This window comes from Crocodylus siamensis, chromosome 6 (genome assembly GCF_052110815.1).
Source record: "Crocodylus siamensis isolate JL-2025a chromosome 6, ASM5211081v1, whole genome shotgun sequence".
Lineage (NCBI taxonomy): Eukaryota > Metazoa > Chordata > Crocodylia > Crocodylidae > Crocodylus > Crocodylus siamensis.
Window position 1 is genome coordinate 49,389,309 of NC_143400.1, and position 10,981 is coordinate 49,400,289.

At 44.8% G+C, this 10,981-nt stretch overlaps 1 pseudogene; it reads right to left on the reverse strand.

Annotated features, from left to right (window-relative positions):
* Positions 1-2,785: 2,785 nt before the first annotated feature.
* Positions 2,786-3,741, reverse strand: LOC149862798 (olfactory receptor 4D2-like; annotated as a pseudogene).
* Between the last annotated feature and the right edge of the window lie 7,240 nt (positions 3,742-10,981).

Sequence of the window (10,981 nt, forward strand, 5' to 3'; positions counted from 1 at the left end):
GGGAGCCTGATCTGGCTGGTAACACCTAACCTCTACAGGCAGGTGACCACCTTGACAACACTGACAGTCTGATGATGGCGGTCAGTGACGGTGTACCAGAAAGCAGTGAGCTCTCTGAAAAACACATTTTATTTGGCAGCAAAACTTCTCAGTGAAATGGTTCTATGCTGATATTTTGTCCCTGGAAGTTTTTTTTTCAAGTTAGTCTCCTGTACTGAGGCTTCTTTGATGTCTCTCCCAGGTGCCAGTTATGGAAAGGAGTCTCTGGGGGGCTCCGTTGTGCCTCTGCTGGGGCTTCAGTCCAGTTGGGTTCAGGAATGTCTTCATCTGCAAATTAATGCATCATATTCTTCTAGAAACTGATGGTAATGTTACAGAGGTGCTACATGGTGGTCCAGGAAATATGTAAGTGGCAGGGAATATTTTATTTTTATTTTTGGAGGGGCAGACTAATTGCATTTCAGAAGATGAATACTTTGCCTTTGAAAGCTTGTCTAACTTTATTCCAACCATTGATCCAAGAAAATATTCCCCCAAAAATGCTTGCTGCTCTAGGAACTGAGACACTTAGGGTAGAGCCCCACCTTCATTCCCAAATCAAATCAAGGCCAATGTTAATCCATTCTTTCCCAGGGTACAAGAACATCAGGGAAAACAAGACATGCACTATTATCATAAAGATTGCAAAACACACACATTTCACTCTGTGATATCGCAGCACAATACCATATTCTGTGTTTGCAGAAGAACATGACAGGAAACACAAAACTAAGGAGATCATCATGAGCATTGGGGTTAGGAGCCCAATCATACTCCTCTATACTCCCATTCACCCCCCTGCAAATTTCAGAGAAAATTGCTGCTGCAGCCCAAGTGAGGGGAATATTCCTCAGGTTGACCCCACACTTTAGGGTCCCTAAAAGCAGCCTGTGTACCTAGAAGTGACTGCCTAATAGTGGTCTCCCTGCAGGACCCTAAAGACATACACTTTGGGATAGTGGCAATACTAACCTATCATTCATAAATACGTTTTCGCTTCAGGAAATATGTACTTGATACCAAGGAGCTCTGTGACTACTGTGGACTTTTTTTTTTCCTATGCTGAGCTGCATTTTTTACATGTTTTGCAAGTTTTCACAGCGTCTTCAATGCTTATATTCATATTGGCTCAATATAGAGCATCCCTTGCTTTGCCTTTCTCAATACCAAAATGCCCCTCATGGATGCATCTACACAAAATGTTTACTGTGGAGATGCCTAATCAGCTCTGCAGTAAAGTGTCTACATCTTCACATGTGGCTGTATTAGGCCACAGGAAACCAATGAACTTCACTGTAGATTAGTACTTGCAAACACAAGTACTGCCCTACAGTGGAGTTCTTTAGTGTGCAGCAATGCAAGTGTAGATGAGGCTGGCTAGGATATGAGGGTGCTCTGTTGCGGGGGCTACCTCCTGGCTAGCCCAACATTGGAGCACCTTCATGCCCCAGCTAGCCCCTCTGCAGCTTTTTAAGCCAAGTTAGAGCAGCTCCAGGCTGGCAGACTGACCCCCTGGACCTTCTGCCAGCTGGGGCTACTCCAGCCCAGCTCAATGTGCTGCAGTTCTACACACACATTTAAAAGTGGTGCCCAGGAGCAATGAGCTATGGCACAATATATGCTGGTGTTTGTTGTATTACATTAATTTCATGTGTAGACAAGCCCATGTACTCTATATATTGTGTCTTGCCATAACACCTTTAAAACATTAAGCCTTGAGCCCTTAAACAAAATGCCATTTAGTACTGAAAATGCTCCCCTAACTCATAATAAGGGCTGGGTATCTCTTTCACAAGCCACTCAGCGCAGATAGCTAGCACCACATTTTGTAATATCTCATCCTAAGCGGTAACTTCTGTAGTGAGTGCCTACATTTTACCTGGCATACAACTTGGTGTTTTAGCAGACTTACGTATACTATGCCAGATTCAGCTAGAGCCCCCATCCAACAAGGGTAAACTTGGGGGTGGGGGAGTCAGCAGGGACTTGACCCTGCCACTGCTGTCAGCCCAGCACCCCATGCATTCATTTCCTGCAGGCCCCAGCTGGAGAGAAGGAGGACCACTCCTGGGACTTCCCCTGGCCCGAGTTCAACTGCAGACAGTAGCAGCACTGAGCTGCCAGATAGTCCTTGTTCCTTCCAGTCCTCTGGGGAGCCTCTTCAGTTCAGAAGTAATGCTGAAATAGGAGACCTGCCTGCCACCATCACCACTATTCCCAGCCAAGTCCTGAACTCTGAAATGCTACTTACCAAACCTGACAGCCAGAGAGGGTCAGGAGCAGCCCTGGGGTTCCCTCAACCCCCAGGTCAGCTGGGGAGAATGGCAGCAGTTGATAGGTTCCCCCCTTCTTGCACCCAGAGGGACCCCTACTGGAGAAGGATGTGGGAAATGGAAGGGGAAGGATGTGCCTGCACTGGAGCAGGGGGGCTGCTGAGAGCAGTGTGGGGTGGGGGGGTCCTAATTTTGAGGACTCCAAAAAGTACCCAGGAGTGCTGTAATGTGGTTTGACCATGGGAGGGTGGAAGGAGTGGGGTGGTGCAACCCCCCTGTGGCTCTAGTGGAATCTCCTGTACCTGTACCTACATCTTCGGTAAGAATGTGCACGTGGACCTTCAGCAGAGAGCCTTGAGAATGTAATAAAGCCTCATTCCCTGTACTTATGGAAAAATGTAATTATACATAAGTGTAATCACGTATTATAATTATATATAATTAAGATTAAATAAGAATTTTTACAATAATAATCATTCATAAATAAGCAAGGATATATTTAATTCCTTCACTGATAGCAGGATTCTGCCCATCAGTCTCCTGATGGCCTTTTTCTTCTCAGCATTTCTCAATGTGTAAATCATTAGGCTTAGCATGGGGGTGATTGTGCTGTATACAATAGAGGCCAACTTGTCCATGGGGAATTGCCTGAATGGATAACCATAAATGCTGGAGATGAATATTAAACACATCACTGTGACCTGGGCTTCGCAAGTAGGCTTTGCACTTCCCATCCATAACATGAGCTCTTATGTTGACTAAAATGACAGTGTATGAAATAAGTGAGACAATGGTAGTTACTGGGACAAGCATCCCACCATTTGAAACCATCAGTAACTCCACCAAATAGGTGTCAGTGCAGGCCAGCTTGATGATTTGAGGGATATCACAATAGAAATTCTCCAGAACATTAGGTCCACAAAATGGTAACTGGAGGATCAGGCCAGTCTGAATAAGGGAGTAAGTTAATCCACCTATCCATGCCCTAGCCACTAGCCCCACACATTCTCCAGCTCATGATATTTGAGTATCACAGTGGTTTGTTGATGGCCACATACCAATCAATTTCCATAATCACCAGGAATAATGCCATTGTCCCCCCAGTGAAGTGAAAGAAGAACATCTGGAGGATGCATTCATTGAGCAAGATAATTTTGTGCTGGAAGAGGAGACAGGAGAGTAATATGAGTGCATTGACTGAGGAGTCACTGACATCTAGGAAAGCTAAAGTGGCCAGCAGAAAGTGCATAAGGCTGTGGAACTGGTGGTCTGAGATTACTGTGATGATGATGGTGAAGCTTCCCAGCCAAGTTGTCACATAGAGTATAAAAAAGACTACAGAGAGAAAATACTGTAGCTCATGATTCTGAGTAAGGTCCAAGAGGATGAATTCTTTCACAATTGTGGAGATGAGATTCTGTTGTTCAATTTATTCTCTTCAGTTCATGCCCAAAAAGGAAACAGAAATTATAAGGGTTATGATGGAAACACAGTGAATTCCTGCTAATACATCAATTTTGACTCCACATGTACGAAAACAGCTTTCGATTTCCTGTGTTTGCTGAATTCAGCAATTGTCCTCAGCCCCAGTGGTAAGTAACACTGCTTCAGCAGACTCGGAAAGGTAGCTGGCCAAACTGGCATCAAACTCAAGGGACTCTTAACATCCCTGCCTGTGGGCAGATTTGGCAGCCAAGGGCAGCGAACCTGTAAGCTCCAGCTTCCCAGGTCCAGTTCTCCAAAAAGTGTAGGCATAGGCAATCTTCCTTCAACACATGGCCTTGGGTTCAGTGAAAGGAAACATTTCATGCTGAGCAGGCCAGCATTTTTTAATGAAATTTGGTTTTGTCAGAAATTTTTCAATCAGTCCTATCTCTGATGATTTCCAGGGTCACCTCTGGCCCTGGGAAGTAAAGAGGAATAATTGATACAGAAAACAATTGCCAGCTCACCACTGTCTCCATTCTATTTCTTATCTCTCTCACTCTGTTTTTCGATGGGTCTACATATTGATCATAGAGCCCAAACATCTGCAACTAGGATTGGAAGGATGGGCAATCTAGTGCTGGGGATGAGGCGGCGCTGCCTTGCTGCCCCCTCTCCCCCCGGTGCAATCTAGCTAAGCTAAAGAGTTGGTTTTAATTTCTGCCTTGCTACAGACCTTCTTTGTGACCATAAATAACTACAGTTTTACAAAGACAATAAAGTCATATATATGATCCTCAGTAAACTAAAGCAACTGTTGTAGTTCCTGAACCACCTGGGGACCTTTGATAAGCCCAATCACTGTGTCCCAGTTCCACATCTCTAACATGGATTCACAATGCTGAGTTTCTGGTTAAGAGAAGGTAAAAAGGAGTACATTTTTATAGTAGGGTTAGAGTGATCCCATTGTTATAGGTCACGCTCTCCTATTATGTGGACATACAGGCACTGCCCTGCCTTCCTTCTACTTTCCCCTTCCTGGCTATAGCCCATATCAGGTTATAACATTCAGGAAGCCAGGCTTGGATGGAGTGTGGCACAGGAAATTTTTAGATGCTTATGTTTAGGAAAGGGTCTTAAAGTTGTTCTTCTCCTTATTCCCCTAGGCTCCTTTGGAAATGTCACCCAGGACTTGTAAAAACCTTCAGAGAAGAGATCTTTCCCTCTCATAAGTATCTAGTCTAATTTTCCCTACCATATCTCTCTTACCTTATCAGAGATGCCCCTGAGCATGCCCCTGCAATAAGTATGCCTAACCAGAGTGTTTCATTGGGCTATAGATGAATGTAGTACCTCACACAACCTGCTGGGCCAGTGCTCTCAGAGATGCTGCTACCCAAAGACAAAGGATGCCTAGAAAAAGTTAAATGTCAGGGCTGTTCATTGTCCTGCCAGGCACAGGGAGGTGGTCCTGGATCCAAAGAGGAAACAGGCCCAGAAATCGTCCTTTTATTCATTCTGTGACCACTGTATGAAGGCAGGCACTATTACCATTTTTCTTTTCCCCCCTGAAAGTCCCCTGAGATTTACTGACAGGATGCAAGAAGTCTCTGCTTTGAAAGTTTAGAGATTCTGTCACAAGAAAATTAATTAAAAAGTTTATGAAGATTTTCATTTTGTTTATGATTACCATACAACCACAAAACTCTTCTTGTACCAAGTTGACCTCTTAGACTGTTTTGGGCACAGAGGAAGAAACAGCCATCTGACTGGCCTCTGAAAAACAGACTCTCAGGACTCCTGGGTTCTGTCCCTACCTCTGGGAAAGAAATCAAAACTGAGACTGGGGTTTCCTCCAAGGACCTATCCAGTCCATCCACAAGGCAATTCAAATAGACACAGAGCAGCTCTTTAGTGAGTACAAAGTCAATATTATCGTTAGTCATACTCTCTGCTAGGTGATTAGACTGGCTGAGAGTGGGGATAGTTCAAGATTCATCATAAATCCAGAGTGTGTTTTTATTTCACTCTTTTTATACAGTAGAAGTGCTTACATCAAGCACACATCATTGCACCTTACAATGCATTGGTTAATGCTCTTTAAAATTGCACAGCTTCCCAAGTTCCATAACTTCATGAATTATTGCTTCAACAGTTTGTGAGAAGGTAAGCCTGACCACCATCAAGGGAAGCCAATTGTCCCTGTATTGGGATAGCATTTAGGTGCCTTCAGAGAGTTTCAGGCTATAATTCCCAGTCTCACACAGGTGCCTAAATCAGGACTGTAGGTAGGTGTCTAAATCTAGAAAAGAGGCAGGACATCAAATGCACACCCCTCCTCAGCACCGGCTACTGCTTACCCAAAGCATCCACCCATTTTGTGTACTGAGTGTTTGAATGCCAGTCTTATGCCCTATTTAAAGTATAGGGAACATCTGCACACTAAATTTGCTCTGCCTGGCAGCAGCATCTTCATGCACAATATACTGTTCCCAGTGGCCTGCATTCTTACTTGACCACTTCTGTGCAGCGTTAGCTAAATTAATTATCTCTGATGGGCATTTGGGCCAGTTACCCAGTACTGACCATCACACCTATAGTGCAGTTCAGATGTGGCTGTGCTTCTTCTTGTTTGTGGGGCAGTCCACTCAGAGAAGCACAACATGCTTAGCATCATCATTTCCAGGCAAACTAAATTTACCACGTAGATGTAGTGTAAGAACCAAACATAGATTTGTGTATTCTGGGTAGGAAGCCAGGCACCTAGAAGGTAAGCAAAAGAATTCAGTTTTTCTCTTTACTCACCTAAATGGCATGTCAACAGCTGTGTAATTATAGCTGCTGGCACTTACAGTTTCAGATTGTATTTCTCCCTGATGTAAAACAGAATAACCGTGCACAGCTATCTACTTCTAGTGGTTTTGAACCTCCTCCCAATGTTTTAACCCATTAGGCTCTTGGTGAGGACAGTTGCCTAGGAAGTAAGAAACCCAGGTTCTAGGTTCTCTTAGCCAGAGGGCGTTTGAACCTCTATTTTCCAGGAAAGTACACCAGGTTATGTGTTAGCCATTACCCAGGCCCTTCTCCCACCCTGCTCGTGACACTGAATAACATTACCTTGCATTTACCATTCACTGAATAAACATCACTGGGGAGATTCATGCTACACTGGGGAAGGTAGGAGCTTGGACACTAGAGACTCCTACCACACAAGGTAATATCCATCTCAATAAGCCATACAACTTCTACCTTCTTTCTCCTGCAACTGCATATCTTCCATTCTTGGCTAGTCAATGGGCCAGCTTCAAAAGGAAAACTAGAGAGAAGTCTGGTTTATGCCTTACTGTGACTTGGTGATAACATCACTTTTTGGAAAATAAGAGTTGTATGTTAAAATTCCCTCTGGTGAGGGGGGGTTAGAATCTGAATTTCCCTCTCCCTGGGCAAATGCTCTGAGCAACAGGCAAATGGGCTAAAACCTTAGGAGAGCTGCCCTGCTACTCTTACTCGCCCATTTAACATCCTCTACTCATGATTTTGTGCCCATATACAATAAGAGAACTCACTCAGCCTTATGTGCAGACCTGGGCAACCCTAATTCACTGTGTATCTACCTGGCCAGACAGAGCACAATGAAGCCCTACAGAGCATACTTAGTGTCAGGTGTATACTTGCACATGCAGAATTAAATCACCGTCTCTGTATAAATGCCAACAATTGTTACTCCCTTTTAAACATAAATAATTTAACCCTTAGAGTTAAGTTAGTACCTTTTAGGATGTGGTACTTATATACTCTTCAAAGCCCCTATAGGTGCTTCTGTGCCACTTTAGATGCTTTAATTCTTTGAAAAATTTCCTGGGAAAATAGGTGCCTAGGTTTCCTTCTTAAATAATGATTTGTGTATTTTATCCAGTGGCTGTTTAATGTAAAAAGGTTAAACATTCTTGGGGCAGAGGCCACAGAGTCCCCACCCAGAATATTATATTGGCAGCTGTTCAGGGCATCTCTTGGAAGAGGAGGAGTGGTAGCTGTGTGTTTGAACCCCTTCAAGCTGGGGAAGGAGTTGAGTGAAGGACTCCAGCAACCTGAGTGATCCAGTCACTGAATTAAAGAGCAAAAGCAGTGGATGTCACTACACTTTGTGCTCAGCCCTGTTGATACGAGTTAGGCATGGGATAAGAACACCTTCCCAAATGAGGACCACAGGAAAAATAGGCAAGGATCCAGTCTCATCAATTTTGGACATCAAGGTGAAATCCTCTACTACCTCCAGTACTGTTAGTCCTGTTTTTATAGCCAAGGATGCAAGGTGTGTATTAGAGCTTGCTAAACGAGACAGTTTTCAGTTTACTAATTTCACTGTTTTTTTTTTAATGAAAAACTTTTTTTTTTGCTTGAACCAGGCCCAGAATTTCCAAAATTGTTGCACAAAATGAGAAAAAAAAAGCACCTATTCTGCAATATCAGAATTGTTTTCAACACTGGTGAAATTAAACACTCTAATGTTCTCCAATCTGGAACAGGATATCAACCAGAGGCCATTTTTTACTTCCAATTTCATGTCATTTGCAGGGAATGGAGGGTACAGGGAGAGAGAACCTGGAGATGGTACACTTTACTCTTTCATAAACACAAAACAGTAAGCAAACAATCAAAGATAAAAGTGGAGCTGACAGAAGAGATGGTCAGTGAAATGAAGGGAGAGAGGAGGCACCTTGTACCACTTCAGGTTAACCAACAGATTGGTCACAGGGTACGCAGATCTGGATACTCGTCGTCACCATGACAGTACCTCCAAGGTGGCCAATTCAAAGAGGAGCGGTATCTCCCTTATAGATAGAGTTGATAGTGTCTTGAAGCAGGGGGTGTTGTGAAGAGCTTAGTTGACTAGCTACCAACCCCACAAAGCTGGGCTTTGTTCCTGGCTCACTGCATGCAGTACATGAGTACATAATAAGGTAAAGAAAAAACACAGGGAACAGAACTGGAAAACCTTTAAGTACTATTTGGTGGCTGATTAAACCAGCTGGTAAAGGGGGAATATGCAGGGGTATAACAGGGGCCTGACCCCTACCCTAGAGCCAGATAGAGCTAGTAGCACCAGTGCAGCTTGCAGAAAGCCTGGCTATAAAGGGCAGCAGCAAGTAGCTGAGTTAAATAGGCTGCAGGACCCAGAATGCTGGGCTGCTGAGGAGGGAGTCAGCATCACTTGGACCCTATTAACAGTGAGTTGGGTCAGAGGACTGGAAGAGGGCAGGGCAAGGGGTCATATAAGCCTGAGCCTGGAGCCAGAGGTTCAGACTGGCTGAAATCCACAGAAGGGAAGGGGTACTGCTGGGAGCCTCCCAAAGATAGTGTGCCTAAATCTGCAAGCATCAGGGAGAGGATCTGCAGGCAGAGCCAGCTGCCAGGAGGGAAGTGTACTACCTGGAAAGTTGCTGGAACCAGCCAGCTCCATAAGAGTGCTGCAATAGTTAGTGGCCCAAGGGGGAGTTTGTATCTGAGTCATGATTGGGCAGCTTGTGTTTTGGAGTTTGTCCTCTGGCTGGAGGACTGAGCTGTGGCTACAGGGGTGTTTTGGAGGCCCTAGGGGGTGCTTGGATGGTACCTAGTGCTTGAGTCTCACAAGGGACAGTGATATGAGGGGCTAAAACCAAGGAGCAGAGGTCCAAAAACAGTGGGTTAGGGCTGAGGCTCTCAAGCAGAAAAAAGAGACCAGAGCTGGGGAGGATGAAGCCTGAATTACAACTAAGTGATACCTGTGAGTCATGGGTGTGCTATGAGGGTGGCTGAAGGCCATGATTATAGCCCTGAAGGTATAGGCCAGGGATCAACAATTAGGGTCTGGAGGAACCCAATGGTGTGATAAGGCAGAGAAGTCCTTTTGGCTGTGTTAAAGTGGAAACATGCTCTAATGAAGCTGGATTAATGACAAACCCCGAGGACTGAGTTTAGGGGTGGTGGAGAAGCCCTGAGAACTGAGCCAGAAGGGAGGGTGCTAAAGAAGCTACTCTAGTTGCTAGAGAAAGCCTTCCCTAGGTAATTACAGTAACACCAAGGCATGATAAATGAGAGGCAGGATGCTAGAGGGAGCTGGGGAGCAAAACCAGATAAATGAAGCTGCTAGGGGGTGCCATGGCTGGCCTTGAAGCTCAGGTCCTGTCATGGGGGTTACACATTAGAAGTGTGATAGTTGCATTTTTATATGTCTGTTGTGTACTGAATAATTACAAAAAACAATTAGGCTTCAATAACTTAATAAGAAAAACAGTTAGCAGTTTAACAGTCATCACACAGATAATCATGCAAATGCACATATTTTACTACTTTGTTATCCACAACTATTACTTGTCTCATTGAACTCCCTTTCAAGCCACCCTGTCTTCCTGGCAGGTGTGTTCTTGATTGTCTTCCAGAAGTGATCTGCGAGGGCCGTAAGTTTCTGCTTATTATATTTGTGGCAGGCCAACCAAGTCTTCCAGGAAGGTATTGCCACCTTCCAGGAAGGGAGAGGAAAGGCAGGAAACATGGTTAAATGTTGAAACTTGATTGAACTCAGGAGAAGAGTTGTTGGGGGATTGTAGGGAAAGGAAGCTAGGTAGAAGCAGAGGCTCTGTGGAACCACAGTTCTGCTGAAGTGTTCATTGAAGAGTGTCAGGGCTATAGAGCCTTTAGCTTATACACAATACCATAGCAAGGCAGGGGCGAGCAGGGTGACTGCCCCAGGTGCCAAAGCAAAGGGGCCCAGCCAGGGCAGAGCCGGCCCGGCGGGGGAGCTGGGGCAGCTTCTGCCACTGTGTACACCCCTAGGCAAGCATGGGGGGGTGACCCCTGGATCTGTGTATGGGGCGAGGGTGGGCTGCCACTGTAGGCTTGCCCCAGGCACCAAACTTTCTTGCTACAGCACTGTTGATACAACAGGGAGAATCACCTAGATAACTTTTGAAAGTGCTTTCCATTCCTATTTTCTGAATATGAGTTCTCTTACGGAGAAGAGAAGACTGAGGAGGATTTGATAACAACTTTAAAATACCTGAAGGATGACTACAAAGTGGTTGGAGATGGGGATCAGGACTAAGAGCAATAACCTCAAGCTGCAGCAGGGGGAATCTAGGTTGGAGATTAGGAGGAAGTTTGCTTGTGAGGATGGTCGAGCATTGAAACAAGGTACCTAGAGAAACTGTAGGTTCTCCATCCTTGGAAGTTTTCAAGAACAGGTTAGAAAGATGCTTGGCTGGCAT